The sequence below is a fragment of the Rhynchophorus ferrugineus genome, unplaced genomic scaffold (genome assembly GCF_030347505.1).
Source record: "Rhynchophorus ferrugineus isolate W39M unplaced genomic scaffold, kcgeb_rfMv2 rfM11, whole genome shotgun sequence".
NCBI lineage: Eukaryota > Metazoa > Arthropoda > Insecta > Coleoptera > Curculionidae > Rhynchophorus > Rhynchophorus ferrugineus.
The window spans coordinates 24,988,230-25,010,411 of record NW_027472590.1 but is presented as its reverse complement, the minus strand read 5'-3'; the positions used below and the strand labels follow the sequence as shown (position 1 = coordinate 25,010,411).

Sequence of the window (22,182 nt, the reverse complement as noted above, 5' to 3'; positions counted from 1 at the left end):
TCACATCTGGAAATTATAGCCCCCGAAGAAACATCAACAATGTTGCCATTCATGGAAATTATTTCTGTTCTGTTTCTAAGTATTCGCAAAGGCGACAATGTCTACACCAATCCAGCCTAGTTCATTTACATTATCGTTCAAACCTTTTAAAAACATAAACGACCCAAAATTAAAAGGTCTAAAATATCGAACTACCAGGTGGAATTTCTAACTACCACAGATATTTGGAACGATTTATGATTTCTTTTTACAAATGTATTTTTAATAATCTGTCTATAGTATATGATTATTATATATTCTATTCTTAAATGAAACACTTTGTTTATTGTTTGGGATGAAAAACATAAACTTCCTGTGTCCCACAGAAATTATATTCGACTGATATCATGCCCAACAATCGAAATTGCTTCGTGCTCGTTAAAATGATCAGCGTAAAACATTAATTAACTCAATTAAGCACGCCCATGTGCACGAACAACCCTCCGCCACTGGCCGACGACCGAAATATCGCTTCCACATCGTCATTCATGAACGGGGAATCTCTTGTGTCGCCACGGTTGCGTTTCTCAGTCGGAAACTCGATAGTTGTACGGGTCGACTCGCCTTATTACCCGAAGCCGACGTCCATTCAGTCTTTTTCACTGAACGCGCGTGTCTGTATGTGTTTGTGTGTGTGCCGTTCCTTGTGTCCGTCCACCAAATGGATTCCTTCGACGACCATGTCGCGTTCTCTTCCAACCGAGACGTCGGTTTCGCGTGGTAATTGATTCCGAGGAAGAAAAGTCGAACCGCAAAACCATGTAACTTCTCTCTTGTACGAAACCGTCATGTCTCCGGTGAACGACGGCGCCCTCAAGATCGAGAACCAGCCCGATCAGAACGTGAACCAGGCCAGGAGCAAGCTCAACCTGGAGGGTCTGAGGGGGAAGACGGGCGAGGATAGGACGGCCGATGATAACGGCTTTAAGAAGGCCACTTCGGTCTATTCGTCCCCCACCATCACTTGTTCCCCCTCGCCATGTATTTTTAGTGAAGATTTCAATGGTTGTCTTAGAGGTAGATATATTTTCCGTATTTTTCTCCGTTTGAAATACCGACAGATCTGTGAATTCTTAGAAAATCTGCAACTGAATCGTGAATTTTGTTAATTATAACATATTAGTATATAAAAAATTGTCTTCACCACTATATAAAATGTTTACAGAAATAGTGGGGCTAGTTATTCTGGGGATATGTTTTCAAGATTTCTATTTCTAATTATTTGTTTTCAAATGGGTTTCAAGTTCAATACGACAATAATATGATATAAATTCATATCTTTTCCTACATTATGTTTTATTTAAATCAATTTTTAACAATTTAACAATTTTTACATTCCTTATTAACAAAATAACTCAAGTATTCTCAGGAATATTATGAATATTATTCAATTTATAGGTTATTTGCTATTTTGAGTTTTAGTTTCAATACAACTTAAATTTACTTATTTTATACACTTATCTATCTTGTGTTTATATATGCTTTTATTTTTTGTGTATTAATTCTTAATATACACAAGAGATTGTACTAACCCAGTCAGTACTGCCTAATAACCATTTATCCCATTCCTATTCCCAACAAAACATGGTTAGTAAATTATTATTCCTGAATTTATATAGGATATTATACTATTTTATTTTGTACGTTACATAATTTATAGATTCTCTACTTCATAAAATGTCTTTCAAGTTGCTAGAAAATCATGTTAATCTTTATTACTATTATTACTATTAAATATTTATTTATGTACTAGGTTATTTACACTATACTGTTCTACTTCTACTATATCCTAGTATATTTCTTAATAACATATATTCCTTTCTTCTATTATTAGTTTTTTCCGACTTTCTGTCATCATGGTTCTAACGGGATACATTAGAGCTTTATTTATATTACATTATGATATTTATGCATTGATTTGCATTCGTTTCTTCTTTTTTTTGAGAATATTTTTCGTTTTTATTAGGACTTTAATGACAATCAACGCTTGAATAAAATGTTAAAAGTTTATTATATAGTAAAGTAGTAATAATTTATTCTTTTATTATTATTTTATATATATTTTCTATCAATAGTTTAACAATAGGCCCAGTGGGTAATAACATTTCTTATGATAACAAGAAATGGAAAAATAATATGAACTTGCAATAATATGTATTTATTTATTAATAATATAAAATATAAAACAGCTGCAATTCTTTTTCTGTTTTCCACGGAATAGATTCGTAGTGACTGAATAGTTTTCAACGAAATATTAACCTATACTTATACGAAAATATACACCAATTATTTCAATGATGTTTAAGATCTCTTCATCTCCCGCCATGATTTGTTGCCTCACATTGTATGTTTAGTGAAGATTTCAATTGTTGTCTTAGAGGAGATATATTTTTCCGTAATTTTCTCTGTTTGAAACATCTAGATATCCGTGAATTCTTAGAAAATCTGCAACTGAATCGTGAATTTTATCGATTTATGTGACGACATCTAGAATTTATGACGTATAAGTTTCCATTTATAAAAAAAAATGTCATCATCACGATAGGAAATGTTTACAGAAATAGTGGGACTAGTTGTTCTCGACATTTGTTGATTTCAGTTTTTAGTTTATTAATTTTAATTGGATTTTAAGTTCAATACTAGTATATCATAACATATATTCATATAGTTTTCTGTAATATATTTTGTTTAAATACAAGTTTAACAAATTTTGCCATATAATTTATTAATATATACAAAAAGCGTACTAGCCCTTTCTTTATTAATAAAGTAGTAAAAATATTCTCAAGAAAATTAGAAATGTTTTATTCAATTTATAAGTTATATGTTTTTGAGTTTTAGTTTGATATCCCTTTCTTATATGTTTTAATTATTTTGTATGTATTAATTATTAATATATACACAGGAAATGGTATTATCCCAGTCAGTATTATCTATCAACCTATTTGATTTTTTTTAAATATTTTAAAGTCCCCTTTTTACCAACGAGGGTTTATCTGGACTGAACCTACTGTTTATCGTAGGCTTCGAACGACGGTCCTCGGCATTAAGTCTACCGACTGGCGAGTGACCAACTTAGAAATCATCCCAGAAGACTCCAGTATTACACAGCCTGATTACTGGCGTAACTGGGATTATATTCCTTGTCGGATTGTCGAATCATATTTTTCTTCTAAGCATTTCTTCATTGTCCTTTCTTTTTTCCTACATATATAATGTAATTAGATTTGTTATACATTTTTGTTCTTTTCTCATGAAATATTCTAGGATATTTACTGTATGCTATTCTAGTGTTCCCACTATATTCTTGTATAGTCCTTAATATAAACATTTCTTCTATTATGAGTCTTTTTCGACGTGTTTTATCATTGCCATTGTTTCAACAGGATTCATATTATGCCCTTATTAGAGTTTTATTTATATTATTATGATATATAAGTCATCGGGTAACTGTTCATAAACTGATTTCATTTGTCAATTAACTAGGTTAACTATTAAAATATTGTAAGGCAAGGAAAGGTAAATAAAAATGTACCAACAATTTTGAAATTGTGGTGCTACACTTATAAATATTTATTTTTTATTTTATGAAACTTTTTTCAATTTATTAAAAATAATATTTAAAATTCAGCATATTTCGAATCAAACCATCGTCAATAAACACATGAATAAATCAAATATAATACTAATGATGTAATCATTTAAGTTAAATAACGGCATAAAATATCAGCTGTGTTATTAATACGACAGGGCATTTTTCGTAGTAAAAAAATATTTAAAATTATCTTTAATAGACTTCTATTAATTATTAATATATTTTTCTTGGAAATGTGGATTTTTAGATATAGTATACTGTTAATAACTGATGATTTAATTTGACATTTATTAATAAAGATTTCTAATGCAAATTTTTAATAACGCTTAATAGTTAAATGGTCTCTTGTTGTTTTGCAAAAGTAACACTAAAATATTAATGTGTGTAAACGAAGTGTATATTTTAATTACGTATATTTACGTCCTTATATTTTAATTACAAGAAAAGTATCGCTGAAAATTAGCACTTTCTTGTTGAAATTTATTTTTTCTGCAAATACTGAGTTGATTTAAATATGTACAATAATCAGTAATTAAAGCCTAACCACATCGTTAGCTGTTGCCAAATTATAAACAAACATCTAAATGTCATGGGAGTGTATTATGTATTAGTTATGTTTATATTAAACGTTTTGCAATTTTATATTAAAAAATGAGACGAATATCAACCAATGATATCAAAAAGAGATGCCCAGTTGTGTTCGATGTTATATGAATCATTTTAAATGAGCGACTAAAACTTGTAGATGCTTTTATATTGCCACCAGTGTTAAATCAATATCATCATTATCAACCATCATGATCCTCAACCATCAATATTCTTAACTAAACCTTGCCACAGTTGGTAATGGGTCACAGCTGTTCGGAGCTGTTCTCTGCGTCTTCTACCCAAAGGGTCAGAAGTATGTGCGAAATTCTTTCATTTTTGATTCGGCAGACATATCCAACTGTACACTGATTGTTGCATTTTAATCATAACGTCGTTTCTAATGCTAAAGAGAAATATTTACATTAAACATCGTATTTGAAAAGCGTTAAGCTTACAGATAACAGACTTTAACAGAGTGCTAACTCAGAGCCATACAAAAGGATTGACAAGATACGTCCATTGGCGATATTTTGATCTTTTCTCCATTAATACGGAGAATACCTTGCTACGTAATGAAGAATATTTGAAAAAATTAATGGAACCTCAACACTGTATCAGCGAACATCATTTAAATTGAGAAAAGCTATCAGCATGTCTGTTTTTAAAAAGCTTTCTTATAATGATAGCTAATTATTTATTACATACAACCGTTAATTAAAATTTCATCAAGGAATTGTCATGAAATTAATGAAAATTGTACTTTACAAGTAAATATCCACCAAATAGGAGGTATTTATATTATTACATCGCATAAGTCATAAGTCGAAAAAAAATAGAAAACGGACCAAGATAGAACGATGATAATGATCTATAAAATATTATAAAGATTAATAAGCATTAAAAAGAAATAAAAACAGTTTAACATTAAATTCTATATTTATATTCAACATTCAATAATCATTTTTAACATTTTCTATCGCATAACTACTAGAACTAATCATATAACTATTAATTTTTTTACTTCTTAATTATTGGTTATAATAATCAGTATTTTGGTAAGGAGACAATTCTAATAGCCACTTATTTTGACTTAAACATAAATCGATTCGTCGACTTACTACAGCCAATAATGGGCAAAAAATGCGGGCAGTGTCGACGCACAAAATGAGTTAAATACCTGTTATGGTATATTTAACCGATTTTTCGTTTACAGATGCTTGCTGCCTTTGATTTAAACCAGTCTGACTACATATTTTTTTCGAAAGGCGATACGTACCCGTTCTGTATCGATAAATCGATTTGAAAGTACCATTGTGTGAAGTTATTTTAAACATTTAGATATCGTAAATTTTTCAACGATTTGTGATCCTCTTCCTATTTTTTTATATTGCTGACTCTATCGATTTAATTCCATTTTTGTTTTTGGAGTTGATATGATCATAGTAATCAACACTGAGGATAACATTTTATTTATAAATCCAGTAATGTGATTTTATTATCACATTAATGGATTTATAAAAACTAATAATATTTATATCGGTTAATACGTTAATCATGTTTATCTTATAACAAAGTAATGGGAATAATTTAAAATTTATATGTTACTAAGACTTATTTTCACAGTATTCTGAATATAAGTCCAGAAATATATTTGATATATAACATTAATTAAGGTAATAAATATTATATGTAAATAAATCTAATTTTCATTAAGTTTCAATAATCAAGAAAGTATTTTTTTATATATATTTTAAAGTCTCGTTTTACCAACTATGGGTTTATCTGGGCTGGGCCTAAAGATTAACGTGGGCTCCGAACCACGGTCCTCAGCATTAAGCGTACTGACTGGTGAGTGACTAACTTTGGAAATCATCCCAGAAGATATCCGGTCTTACACAGCCTAGTTACTGGCGTGACTGGGATCATTTTCCTTGTCGGATTTTACACTCTTATCTAGGACAATCACATAAATGTACGATCATGCCCCAGCAGGATTCGAACCTGCGGCTATCGCAACAGTAGGAGGGCCGTCCCATCGCCTTTACCACTGCGCCACCAAGACGGCAATCAAGAAAGTATTGATAAGTTTATATTACGACACCACTGAACGTTATAACAACGTATCATAAGTCAGATAATTTTCAGAATTCTAACAACTTCACAACATAAAAAATAAATATAAATGGCCTTTCTTTACTTTTATGTTATAAACATAAATATAGAAAAAGACATAGCAGATGTTTGTATGTTAAAACATTAACGAGCACAATTGGGTGTTTTATTTTTTAGAGTTTAAATGTATTTAAATGTGTTTACAATCATTAAATTAACTAATGATTTTTCAAAACTTAGGTCTATAAAATAAAAAATCAGAATAATTGATAGAAAGTTCCTACACCAAAATATCATATAATTACAGGTCTTATAAGATTAATCGTTAAACATCTTAATATTTATCAAATATTTAAACTGTTTACAAATTTACTGTTAATATTTCATAATATATTCTTAATACCCTATGTGTTCTATCTATGCAACTTATGTAATTAGTTTAATTTTAACTGCTCTATATTTTCATTACTTCATTTATGTATTCATATAGTATCTATAATTTATTCATATTTCTCACTTAGAATATATGTTGCAAAAACAATAAATATACCAGGCTGATTTTAACTAAAATTGCATCGTTCTTTGCTTATTTATTCCACCCTTTGAGATCACCTATACAGATAGCTCATCTTTAATTTGTCATTTATGGCTTCCGTTTATCTATTGCTTTCAACTTTGCCTTATATCCCATGTAAGAACTAACTACTCATCAACAAATGAGGAATTAAAATTCTATAAGGCTATTTTATAATTGTTAATATTCTTTGCAACATTAATTTTAACTAGCGCTGGGAACTATCGACTGAAAATAGTCGAAGCAGTCGATAGTCGCAAAACATTCGAAAGAGCGATAGACAAAAAGCTAGCAACTGAAAATAGTAATCACTATTTTCAGTTAAACGCACGATTCGACTATTCGATTCTATTCGTGATGTCAGACGAAGATATACGAATACTTTCCTGTATAAATTGTGAGAGAAGAAAGGACGGAGCTAATTGCTTGAGACAGTTAATTTTATATGCAGTTATATTTTCCAATGGTAGTATATGCGAGACGGAGATGTATAAATTCCTCCACGAACTAACTTTAAAAAAGAAAAGGAATAAAAAATAATTACTGAATACTATTATAATAATTATACATAACATTCAATTTATAATTTAATTTTAAACGAAGTAGAATTACTTTTATATTTGAATGTTCTGTGGATCTGTAAAAAGGAATGGAATTTTTCTATGGAATGGAATAATACCCCACAAATGTTTTATTGCATTTTAATGTGTTAATTGCTATTTTTAAATAATGTACTATAATAAATATACACAATACAATAGAACTTAAACAAAACCTAAAAACTAAAGATGTACAATGACCGTAAATACTAAATAACAATTAAACACATAACTCATAAAAGGAACTTATTCAAGACATAATTAAAAATGATCTGAATGAAATGATATAAATTCTTTATTTATTATTGAACAGAAATATTTTTTAACAAAAATCGAGAGAATAATTGAAATATTACTTATTATAGGCATAAAAACAGTCAAAGGTATTTTACTATTTATCATTCACAATTATAATTATTACATATATATATATATATAATATATATATATATATATATATATATATATATATATATATATATATATATATATATATGTATGTAAGTAAAAATTGGGTACATTTTTGTCAAGGTCGCGGCTAAGATTACAGAACCAGAACGTTAATAATCAGTCGAATGAAAGTAGTAGAACTAAAAATAGTAACTAAAAGCACGACAGAAACAAGGGATAGTAAATAGTAACAAAATCAGTCGGACCGAAAATAGCGACTGAAAACAGTCAGTGGTGAAAAGTAGTAAAATCAGTCGAACCAAAAATAGTGACATAAATAGTCGATAGTCAAAAGTAGTCAGTTACTAAACAGTCGATAGTCGATCTTACTCGATAGTTCCCAACACTAATTTTAACTCTTGAAGTACGAATCAACGTAATTACTACCAATATTCGGTTAGTGCTTTGTTAAAAAATTGAAATTTTGTATTTATATTGAAATTTTGTATTTATTATTCATTGAAAAAAATTACTTTTCTTATATATTGTACAGAATTGTTTAAGAAAAAAAATGACTATTCATCAAAATGTAGCCTGCCGCCTTCCACATATCCATTTTAATGCACCTATATATATATATATATATATATATATATATATATATATATATATATATATATATATATATATATATATATATATATATATATATATACGTTTATGATCTAGATCAGCTGGAAGCAATGTCATTGGACTATTACTTTTTGTTTAGAATATAACAATAAATCATAGCCGGCTTGGTGGCGCAGTGGTAAAGGCGACAGAACGGTCCTTGGTCACTGGCCAGTCGGTAGGCTTAATGCCGCGGACCGTGGTTGGGAGTACACGTTAAACTGCAGGTCTAGTCCAGAAAAACCCCTGTTTGGTAAAAGGAGATTTAAAAAAATAATAAATAAATAAATATATATATATATATATATATATGTATATATAAATATATATATTATATAATAATAGATGAAAATTCTTGTACAGCAATTCATAATGAAGTTGTCTAATCTCAGTGTCTGGATTTTCAATCTTGGTAACAGTGGAATATCGTCCAAATCTAAATTCTAAACCTTTTTTTTTATATTATATCGCATATATGTTTAACATGACAGTGATTAAATATCATATGAAAATTTTAGTGCTACCAACTTACAAATCGGGCGGTGTATTTTACAAGCCAAATATACAATTCATATTTATGTGAATTATAGAAATACATGTTTGATTAATAATATCTGTGGTTTTAAATTATTACCGAAAACATTTCAAACACTTAAACATCGTTAATAGCGTAGTTTTAGCATCAGTAAATTATGTGTGCCATCATTAAGCGATTTTAGCTTTCTAATTTACCTTAATTAATACTGAGGAAATGAAAAGTGTCCTACTACTTTACTGGGTACTGTTTTCAATTAGCTGCCTAATAATAATTATTTCTTTTTTTATTTTAATTATTTCATTTTATTGCCAATTAATTTTGTATCAGTTTTTTAGATTATTTACTTTATAGACCTTATAACAAGTTTCAAAAAATCAATAGTTAATTTATTGATTTCTTTATATATTGTAAAGTATCCTTTTACCAACTAGGATTTATCTGGACTGGACTTACAGTTTAACGTGGGCTCCGAACCACAGTCCTCGGCATTAAACCACCGACTGGCGAGTGACCAATTTCAGAAATCATCCGAGAATATATCCGATCTTACCCAGCCTAGTTACTGGCGTGACTGGGATCATATTCCTTGTCGGATTTTGCACTCTTGCCTAAGGACAATCACAAATGTTAAACAATCACAAACATAAATTTACGACCATGCCCCAGCAAGATTTGTGGTTCTAAATTGTAAGAAACAAATTACCTAATTGTGTTCGTTATTGTTGTAATATACAATGTCAAAATAGTTTTATTCATATATCTTCTGCTTTCATATACAAACTTGTATTACTTCATTTATTATTCCATATGGGCGTTTATAACATAAAAGAAAGAAAGATCTGTATACTTATATTTGATACTCTGATATTTAACTCTGATTTATTATAATGTTCAGTTCAGTTCAGTTCAGTTAATTTATGTTGTATATAAAATACATTTCTGGTCTTACAAATACTATAAAAAGGAAAATACTATAAAAACAAGTTTTAGTAACATAACATTTTTAAATTATTCATTTTTAATTATTTACTCTGTGATAAGAGAAACATGATTAATTTAGTAAAGTGTGGTCGACCACATGGTTAGTATTATTAGAGATATGTGATGTTAAAACCGTCTGTGAATACCAAGATATACATATTTCCTGAAATAGTTTTTCTGTTTGTATTTAGTTGATCCAATAACATAGATACTAGTTTTTCGTCCACAATATGCCTGAATGTAATACTTTTTTTTTTCACCATGTTATTCAACATATTTTCGTGTTAGTTGACGCCGAACGAAATTACGATAATATTTGAAAAAATATTAAAGGTCCTTGAATAGGTTCTGGTTTTTGGTTGTTGTTGCTCCACCAGTTCTAGGCTGCGTGTTTCGTCAAATTATTTTACACGCCACTTATCGGTCCTAAATTTTCTCTTGTTATGAAAATTTGCATTGACAATTGTTGTTCATGGTTGTTGTTATTGAAAAATGTTACAGTTCGAGGAACATGTTCCTTGGCATAGTTTTGTTTCATGACACGACATGATAAAATAAAATATATTATTATTACAAACATACCAAAAAGCAATACTTAGCAACAAAAAATTAAAATGTATGGCATATATATCAAAATTATTGCTGTGCTATTGTTATGGTAAAACCGAGGAGTTAAATAGACAGCTTAAGCATATATTATAAAAAAATTACCAAAATAAGCATGATAACCACTTGTCTATAAAATCAAGCTCATCTTGTTGATCTACAAATTGTATTATATTATTTTGTATTAATGTATTTTATTAACATCCTTGTTGAAAAGGTTATCTCGGTTAATAAGCCTTAATCATATCATCTTATCTTGATCAATATATATTTGTGTCAAGTAAATGAACCCCTTCAAAATAATTAGGTTTTTAATTAATGGCACTTTACAAAGAACTTTTTTCATGTAGTATAATCACATTTACCTTCAATGTCATTTTGCCATTGTCCTATTTGGACAAGTTTTGTGTATAATATTTGCATGATTTCTCCTGTTGTATTCCTGTAAATAATAATATATCTGGACACAAATGCTTTATATAAATAATTGTAAACGTACCAGGTAAAAGCAATGCTAATTCACACTCCAAATCATCAACTCGTCGTTGTTTTTGATCAAAATTAGCTCGCGCGGCACCCGCTTTGCACAGAGCTTTCTCATACCCAAATATTCGCGAATGATATTTCATTTTACGATCATTCGAAATCATTTTGTGGATTTTTTAAATGTTTTCGTCGGTAACAACTTTTTTAGACGGTGCTCATTTCACCACGTCTAAATTTTTACCACACAAAACTTAAAGCACACCAATCCTTGATGGTTGATTTTCCTGGGGCAGTGTCCGAAAACTCGACGTCAAGCCAAGTTTTTGCTTCAACTATATTTTTTCCTATTTTATCAACACTCGAAATTCCTTTTTATCCATTTTTTTCACAATAACAAAGAAAGTTTTGTCACTCAAAATGCTATAATTCACAAACTAATTATCCCGACAGCTGTCAAATTTATACACGCATCTTTTAAGAGTTAGGGCTAACTAAAAAACATATAAATTTTATTATAGTAGCGCCATATATGTGTCAGGCCCTGGGCTTTTCATTTGACCTCTTACTCTATAATATAACATGTACAGCTTCGTGAAGTTTGATGCCAATAGAATAAATTGGCATATATGTGAAATCATAAAGTTAGCATACGTAAGCCTAGTGACATCTGTTAGATAAACTTTTAATGACTTTCCGGTACATCTGGTAACTGTTAAATTCGATGGTTCTAACACTTCTCTCCATAACAAAAACAGTTCTCCATTTAGTATTATTGAGTTATTCAGTGTATGCGGACGCAAATCATATTGGATTTTTGATATTCATTATCTTGTTTTAATTAAAGAAATCTGCCACCGAAATCCATCAAATACTTTTAGAGACTACTTATCCCATGCGCAGATAATGTTTTGTTAGTCCAAGGGAGACATCCATATCAATAGCAAGGTGGAATATTCATAAGTATAAAGTCTGCATGATCTATTATGGAATCAGCGTGATGTACTACGATATTATATCAGATGTCTACCGACGTCAATTAAATACATTGAATGACGTATTGTTGCAAAAAAGACCAGCAATACCGAGCAACAGACGCAATGTCATTCTATTGCATGACGCAAAGTGCGAAAATTAATCGATGTTTTTATTGTTGCCGAGTCAACGCCGTTCTTTCGACACGGCATCACCATATTGGTAAAAAGATACTAGATAGTTGCAGAAGATGATTGAAAATATATCGATTAACATATTTTCTACCAATTTGTTTCAATAAATGCCTTTTTAAAGTAAAATTGACTAGATGCAAGTCGTGTATATAATTTCTACTTCAATAGAAATATTAAAACGAATCAATCGAATAATACAATTTTTAAAACGTGCGTCAGACGAAATCACTTGTTACAAAATACGCATATACATTTTAACAACTTATATTAACGCTTATACTGTTTTAATTGTTGTTCAAATTAGCACAACACATTCAGGATGTTTCGTATTTAATAAATGATTCCATGACCGGTAATAAAGCAATTTAACACCGTTTTTTTTTCAAAATTCCGGCATTGGTGAAAATGATAGGACGATACTTGTACGGCGATAGTCTCAGGTTCGAATCCATACGAAGCAGTGAGGATACATTAAAAAGCATCGTGGTCCGGTAGATTGACGCGCCCATATCGGTATAGTGTTAATCTTCGAGGCGTAAAATATACTCTGTATTAGTTATTTAAATAGAGTAACGTTCACAAGTTTTATATTAAGCTATATATACTGTACATATGTATATATAGTAAAAATGACTCAAAAAACAGTAAGAACATGAATTTAATTTACGAAACGTTTTAGAGAAGGTATTCATTTATATATTTTAAAATTCAATATTAATTTTAAATTATAAATTAGAGGATATAAAACAATGAACCTTGACTATGCCATAAACTATTTACTAAATTAGCACATGTTTGAATATACAGTACTACAAATGTATTATATATAAATAAAATTTTATAAAAACTTTCTTGTAGATACAGTCCTTTATACTTCTCACACTAATTACTAATTTATTACTATAGAATAAAAGTTGCAATAGAAAATATCCAAATAAAGGCAAGGCTAATATATTTCATGGAAAAAGGACTTACCGTCTAAAAAAAACACCACGATAATTAATGAAACAAAGGACTAAAGTACCTAAAAACTCAATGATATTGTGCTACTTGTATTTGCTTCAATATTGAGTCTTATAACATTCTTAACAAAAAAAACTTATATAGACAGACAGACAGATCGTACCCTACATAAAATTCATTCGTAAGATAATAATCACATTATTAGTTTTATGGCAAATACTACCTTGATGATAACTTCTTATACAGTGATATATAAGCTTCTTGACTTCTTGTTTTCTAAGAAATTCTTTAAACAATTTTTTTTTCTTTATCATCCGGTGGCCTTCAGCTTTCAACACTTTACAAATTCCTAAAATATAGATTAGATTGTTTAACATCTGTATTATGGATCCGACAAAGATGCTGCCGAAATTCAGTATGTATGGATACTAAAATCATTAAATTGGAGATACAGAGAAGGCAGATGATCCTTCTTGTTATTGACTTTAGTTGTGCAGCAAGCTCATGGTGAAATATTTCTTTCTTTTGCTACCAAGTATGTCATATTGCAAACTTGATATATTAATTTACTTTCACCACAAAATTTGAGTCATTTTATTAATTTATCCTATTTGTCACAACTGAAACCAAACCAACCTTCAACTCTCCATATTTTTAATCCCGTTAAAACAGTGAAATATTCAACTTCTTTTTAAATAAACAGGAATATCACAATATAATTTTTAAAATGCCGTATCAAACGCTTTAATAGTTAAACAAATAAATGCCAAAATAAACGTCTAATCAAAGCAATATGGTACATCACCATGTCTTTTGAGAAACGCTTGGCTTGCAATACCATGCATTGTTGCCAAATCTAAGGATAAGGCTATATATTGTACTAAATACTAAAAAAACGTATCTACTCTATTATTGTTTTATTTTTCATAACAAAATATAAAAATTAATATCAGAAATTCTTGTTAAATATATTGTTTCTCTAAAATAAAATACATCTATAAAGCAAATAGCTTAGCTGTAAATTTGGCAACATCGACTTTTAGCATTTCGGTTTGCGGCGAGTAGATTGCGAATAGCTCCGGAAGTAGCCGAATCTTCCGACCACGATGGTTTTTAATGTATACTGAAACAGTGTTGGACTGTATTTGAATTACTTGTAATCAAAATACTTAATTGAAATACAAATATATATTTGGTATTTGTAATTCAGTAACATCTTAAAACTGCAATTTATAATTCAAATACTTACCAATCAATTTTATTACTAAGAATGTTGTTATGGCATTATTTGTTAGTATATTTGAGAAATATATTACTTGTACGTACTTGATGTCTTAATCCCGTACTCACCTTGCTTGTATATTAATATAAGTATGACAGAACATTAGTAATAAATTAACTTGTAAATTAAAATTGTACTAAGCATATATAATGTGAGATGTAGTTAATACAAAAAATTATTTATTACTATGGCAAACTTCTAACTACTTAAATGTATGTAGAAATCAGTTTTGATCAACTGCAGGATTCCAATTTGTGTCATCTTACAGTTGTTAAACTAAAAGATAACAGAGAAAGAAGATTTAATATTTTTTAATATTTTTTGTCTGATAGTACATTTAAAAATCTAGTGATCGTGAAAGGAATTATGTAATGATGATTGTACGTAGTTAAGAGTGTAAAATCCGACAAGGAAAGCCGTATCACTTAGGCTGGGTAAGGGATGTCTTCTCAGATGGTCTCTCGCCAGTCAATAGGCTTAATACCGTGGAGTCTGTTTCGGATCCTACGATATATAGTCGAAAAAAGAAAAAAATATACTGTTTTTTACGCATACACAAGTACGCCTTACGCTAATCATTTTTTACCTCAGACGTAATAGTAATACTGTTTATTACGTGCTATAGATATAAAAATTCTATCCAGCAATGTTACCGGTTAGGTAGGTGGTTGGCATTGATGACGTGATTATGTAATGTGAAAGATTAGCGGTATTGTATTGTTGATTTGAATGGTGTGGTATAGCGGAAAATAATGATTACACGAGGCTATACGCTTGCAGAGTTTTTTTCTGCATTTTCGAAGTTAAGTAATACCGTCTTTTTCGTCAACAATATGAAAAAAAAGTAATGCAAAAATATTGTTGTTGGTTTTATTACAAATATTTATGTTTTTTTTTTAAGATAACCATAATATAATTAGTTAGTTTTAATTTTTACAGAATATTATATTTTTTGAAATCCCTATACATTTTAATAACTTATATTAACGCTTATACTGTTTTAATTGTTGTTCTAATTAGCACAACACATTCAGGGTGTTTCGTATTTAATAAATGATTCCATGACCGGTAATAAAGCAACTTAACACCGTTTTTTTTCAAAATTTCCGCATTAGTGAAAATGACAGGACGATACTTGTACGGCGATAGTCTCAGGTTCGAATCCATTCGAAGCAGTGAGGATACATTAAAAACCATCGTGGCCCGGTAGATTGACTATACTGCGCTAGCGCGCGCGCCCCATGTCGGCATAGTGTTAATCTTCGAGGCGTAAAATATACTCTGTATTAGTTATTAAAATAGAGTAACGTTCATAAGTTTTATGTTAAGCTATATATACTGTACATATGTATATATAGTAAAAATGACTTAAAAAAACAGTAAGAACATGAATTTAATTTACGAAACGTTTTGGAGAAGGTAAAAAGAAAAATACAGCATAATACTAAATTTTTATATTATATTCATTTATATATTTTAAAATTTAATATTAATTTTAAATTATAAATTAGAGGATATAAAATAATGAACCCTAACTATGCCATAAACTATTTACTAAATTACCACATATTTGAATATACAATACTACAAATGTATTATGTATAACAACTTTCTTGTAGATACAGTCCTTTATACTTCTCACACTAATTACTAATTAATTACAATATGAAAAAGAAGTAATGCAAAAATATTGTTGTTGGTTTTATTACAAATATTTATGTTTTTTTAATAGAACCATAGTATAATTAGTTAGTTTTAATTTTTACAGAATATTATATTTTTTGAAATGCTATAAGAAAATCACAATAATATCCGATTGGTGATTTTGTTGTGATATGCTGTTATAAACGAAAAATATTTAAAAGATTTTTTTAAAAATCCTGAACCCTATCGCAGGGTTGTGAATCTAAACCATTCTCGAGTCCACATAAACACACACACAAAATTTCATCAAAATCGGTCAAATCGTTTCAATTACATACACACGACCAGAAGAATTATACATATATGGTAAAAATTAAGATTATGTTAGGTTTTTAGATAATATTTGAATTGTTACTGTCAATTGAGTTGAGGAACATGTGTCAGGAAAAAGGTGTTAAATGTTTAGTGATATCAGAAAGCTAGGGCTAACAGCCTCTACTGTCAACAACTAATGCGGTTGAAAAGGATGTTGGCGTGTCTTTCATCACGTCGAAGAAAAGTCACACTCACAAATGACGTCATCACCTCTTTATTAACTTGGTGAAGCTTGATAGAGATTGACTGAGACGTTGTGATGCTTCTGACAACCATTCCCGATGTCACATGTTTCAGTTTTTCACCCAGGAATTATGATTTTATTATCAAGGTAATAATAGGACTTATTATCAAGATGTTATACAATTTTTTTAATTTAATACATTGTTGCTAGTCATTTAATATAATAACTTAAAGACTAGGTATATATCTAGAACTCATCGGTGCTTACTTAGTCTTTACAGAAGTAATGTTCACGTATTGGCACTGCTGGTTTTTTCATTAAATACCCTTCAATGCACCACTAATTCAAATGGTATATCTACGAAACTTCATAGGACTTTCTTTTGGCGAAACATTCGGTTTCAAATTTTGTATATACAAGATCAATCTAGTATGTACGGAGAATTAAGATTTTTTTTGCAAGTAATCAGAACATTTTTCTATTTCAATTCCAGTTCTTTTTTACGAGGTTCATCTCAAGGTACTTAGCATTGTTACTCTGCGATGACAGCATTATTCATTGTTACTGTTTGATTTCAAGGGAATTAAATATTTTCCTATTTTGCTTTGATTAACTTTAATTCTTCAAGTCTTGGTACAATTATTTATATTATTTCTCGCCTGCTTTAATATTCTATTAATACAATACAACTATATATATTTTATATCAAATTGTTAAAAATTAGTATTTTCACTGCTTTACTTAAAAAAATATTGTACGGTCCCTCTATTCATGTCTTTGAGCATAGTCCATAATAATGTTATCGATGGTTTCTATCTGCAGGGCTTTATGCAGATTGTCGTTACGAATGTACCATGAAGCATCAGCAATATCTCGCAGTACCTTGTTTTGAAATATCGGTATGACGTTTTTATTGTTTTGGCAATTAAAAAGATATAACCATAAAATAATTATAAATTGATCATATCACTATTTCGAACCATTTTAAAATATTATAAATTATTGAAAAGCATGGATATTAGCTATTTTATAAATTGTGTGTAACTTCAATAACAATAAATAGGATAGATAAGAAATATTTACAGTACATTGTGGCCGGAAATTTTAACAACAGTCCACTAAAATGATTTCATAGCTATCAAGATAAACGTGTGACTACCAAGAACTATATACATAAGTTAAAATATGTGAGAGGGTATTTAGACAAAAAAAACTATTAATTAACTTGAAAATATTATTTTATTTAACGGAAAGAAGAGGCGACTGGTTGAACGGCGATACAAAGAGACCCTGAGGGTAACCCTCGTTTTTGAGTATCGCCTGCACCTTTATCCATCAGTTTGCCTTTGAAGATCTTCGAAGTGGCACTATTTCTACCCAATTTTTTCTAGAATTCAATAGTCTATGGTTAAGAAACTCAGCTACTGCAGTCAGTATTTGGTGGCCGTTCACCCTGAACTGCAAGCTTCTGTTCAAATTCCAGTAAACTATGTTAATACAGAGCAACTTCATTCCGCATTTGGTAGTCCGGATTTTTAAGTGTTTCTTCCTTGGAATAATTTATGGCTAGGTATCGTTGACCACCTTCAATCCACCTTTTGTGAACTTACTGATTCAGCTGCGATATTTTTGCCTGAACTACACTTAACTATACGAGAAAACGCTTCGAGTAACCGCGGAAAACTGTCAATCCAACATCGACCTGTCTTCTTTTCTTGTTGATTAATTCGCTTCAGGTTAATTGATTTAATTCAAAAGACACAAAATCCGACAGACTGCGCCAGCGAACTTATGTAAAAAAGCTATTAATAACTTGAAAATATTATTTTATTCGATGGAAAGAAGAGCCGACTGGTTGAACAGTAAAAACCATCTCACTAGTTCACCATTCAAGTAGCCAAAAATAGATTTCCAGATAGCCTGGGACGGATTACACTACACATATGTTTTGGGTGACACTCACAGCACAAGCTTCTGGCGAGTTTGCTGGGTGCAGTAGTATTTCCCATTCAAGCTATAACCTTTCACAACTTTTGCAACTTTTAAGTTATTCGCTATTGATTGTTTTTTATGTAACAATATGTCATTAGTCTCCGTCGAGTCGAACCTCTGTAGGCTTTCAGTTGACTTTAGGAGTTATAGATGTTTACGGAAGTACCTTACACCTTGGTAGTCCCACCATACGCACAGTAAGACATTATGGTCAAAAATATTCTGTTTCGGTTTCAATGTGAATGATTCTCCCGAATTAACCCATGGCTCTTCGATTATCGCAGAAGGCCCATTTATCATCGCCAATCACTATACGCTACAGAAAACTTGTGTAAATTATGTGCCTCGATGAATGGAGTTAAGACGAAATGAAACCGTGGTTGCTTACATGTTGTTATTTATTGGAGTTGTATAAAAAATGGAAAATACCAATAGATAAGACGGATGACAGCGGTGTTACCTGAAGAAGAGACTTGGGCATTCGCTGGTGGTACGTCTGAACTGAACTATGGTCAGTGACTGCATGAATGAAACTACCTTTTAGTAATCTTACCGTCTCGGGGTTGCAGGAGATTCGTTGGTTTACTAGTTGGTGTTGCTGGCATCCCGTACGTGTTCAACATCTAGGATTATATGTCTGGGAATTTGGTAGACCGTTACTCCACGATGTAAAATTCTACATGCCTCAAGGTCGCTACAAAACTCTTCTGTTTTTGCTCGACAAGCAACGAAACCAAGATGTTGGTCAAGTGCTAAGCTGCTTGAGAAATCTTTCACTAATTGAACCAATATCTCATCCAGTAAGTTGTCCATCCAGTCGTTTTTACTTCTTCAGACCATTCTTCGTCATTGGCATCAAAATCGACATCTTTTTCATAATTTTTAACACCTGTGCACCGAATGACTGTTATCATATTTTATATAGAGGAACGTTAACTTTTTAACAGTGCTTACATCGATACTTCGCATTTTTACGAATAGATATCGCTGATAAAAATATACGCAATCACTTAATATAAAATATATACCCATTATTATTATGGTATACATTGAAATTGTACATTCATTACACCTATTCAATAATTATAGTTTAATTGGTAGAACGAGCAAAAAAAAGAACGAACTATTTTTAGATCTTTGATCCAGTCATATTACGCCATAGCCAAATGATCGCTCATTAGAAACATTATTACCCATTCGAGTTAATTGATCCGTTTCACAATATACGTCTAATTCCTGTCTTTAAGCCCATTATATCAGTTTTAACAGTGAAGTATTATTCTTCATAATATCACAGAGACTAAAAGTTTCTCTATCGTTTAGGATAGGATAGGTTCATTATCATTGAAATTAATAGAAAATCAAGAATGTGTTAACATTATTATACAGCGGTCAAAAAATAGTTAGATTTTTAAAACTAACGCAATATTCTTAGTTTTCCTGTATAGCAACGTTTTTTCCAGTACTTAAAATAGTTGTTCAATTCTATTTCTTGCCGGCTTGGTTGGCGCAGTGGTAAAAACGACAGGACGGTCCACCTATCGTTGTGATAGTTGCGTGTTCGAATCCTGCTAGGGCATGGTCGTATGATTGTCCTTAGGCAAGAGTGCAAAATCCGACAAGGAAAATGATCCCAATATGAAAATATTCTCTGTCTTTTGGTGACAGTGTTGATAGAGCTATAATGATGTGGTCTTGTGTGAATTTTATCGAATTGTCAGTGGCGTAGTAGAAGCGACGTAATACGGATCCATAATATAGTTTGGTAAAAGGATCTTGATAATGTAATTGAGAATGTTAACTTTTTACAAAAGGATTATGTTTTCAGTCGCCCAGATTTCATTAGTACTATTACTATTAGTTCCAGTTTGGTATCCAGTTTTATGTAAATGGCCCAACACTGTTTTATGGTCGATGTATAGTTCCATAACAATGTCACAAAATCAAATATAACAGTCTACTTCGATATTTTTAAGGGTTTAGTAGACAATGGGAGGTTTAATTTCCGGTGATTAATTTTCACTGAGTTCAGGAATATATACAAATTTACAGATACATTATATTGAATATAATTTTCTATATAATTTAGTAACTGGAAAAAGAATAAAATTATATATACAATATATACAGTAAACAAAACAAATGAGGCCTCAACAGGTTCTTTATTATCAGTTTTAATTTTAATTCATTGACGACATTCTTTGAAAGACCAACAATATGTGCTATGTCTCTCTGGAAAAGTATGGAGTGTGGTAACATCGTTTGTCTCTCTCTACATATTCTTGGAGGCATGTGAAACGTTGAAAATGTGAGGTAATCGCGTCAAACTTACCCGCCGAATGAGCATTACTTACCCTTTGATTATTTTAGACACAAAAGTCGGTTAAAAATTATGAAATTATAAAACTATCTACGAAATTATATACTATCTACAACAATACTGCAATGACTATGAATGAGAAGAAACGCCATACAATTGAGAAATGACACTTGTATACTGAGTTACCACTTCACAAAAATAATAATAATGTTACCAGTACCTATTTAAGATAAAATAATCCTTTAAAAACAACATCATATATTCAAACAGATCTAATAAAGTATAAATTACATATATATTGTCTCTAATTGTTGTAATGAGGTTATTATTATGTGATAATAACAATTATTTTGATGATCTACAATGATATTTCGAATAGTAGGAATGATGTAATAATTGTATTTTTTATCGCCAACATTTCTGTTGTTGTGATTGGTTTCTTTCATACATATAACAAGTAACGTAAATAGAAAAATATATAACATTTAACTATGCTATTGTATCCGGGATCCCATTCAAGTGATGAAGTAACACACCTTCCTGTTTGGTTTTATTCAACGTCTAGATACGTTTTCAGTTTAACCAGTAAGAGAGAAGTTTCTAGAAATATTAAGTTTGGTTTTTTACAGTTATTTGAGGATGTTGTTTGTAAATGCTTGCACTGTTTTTATGCAACGGATATCCCAATATGAAAATATTCTCTTTTTTTTATTTTTGGGTATCTAGACCCCAATGCGCATCAATTAGCGACTATTAACTCCATATTTATCTTTGAAAATTCGTCGAATCCACTTATTTATCTTAGATCCATCCAGTCTAATTACTGACACGACTAAGTTAATTATTTAGTGTCAAATTTAACACTTTTTTTATTCAAACATTTACCTACTACGTCTATAAAAAATAACTCGATTTCACAATGTTTAGTAAAAGGATCTAGTTTTGACAGTATAACTGAGAATGTTAATTATTTACAAAAGAATTAGGTTTTCAGTCACCCACAGTTTATTTGCGCTATTACTATTAGTTCCAGTTTGGCCCAATATTGCAAAGCGCGCGTTTTAACGAACAATAAA

The 22,182-nt window shown here is 30.2% G+C and overlaps 1 protein-coding gene and 1 long non-coding RNA gene across 3 annotated transcripts in view; one reads left to right on the top strand and one right to left on the bottom strand.

Moving 5' to 3' along the window:
• The window catches only part of IP3K2 (Inositol 1,4,5-triphosphate kinase 2), a 243,300-nt gene that overhangs the window by 196,069 nt on the left and 25,049 nt on the right, over positions 1-22,182 (top strand). The gene's annotated exons all lie outside the window — the stretch shown is intronic.
• Positions 635-7,453, bottom strand: LOC143204848 (uncharacterized). The gene is made up of 2 exons (XR_013007687.1): positions 1,395-7,453; positions 635-1,185 (listed from the first exon to the last, which is right to left on the bottom strand). It is a non-coding gene; the product is annotated as an uncharacterized LOC143204848 (long non-coding RNA).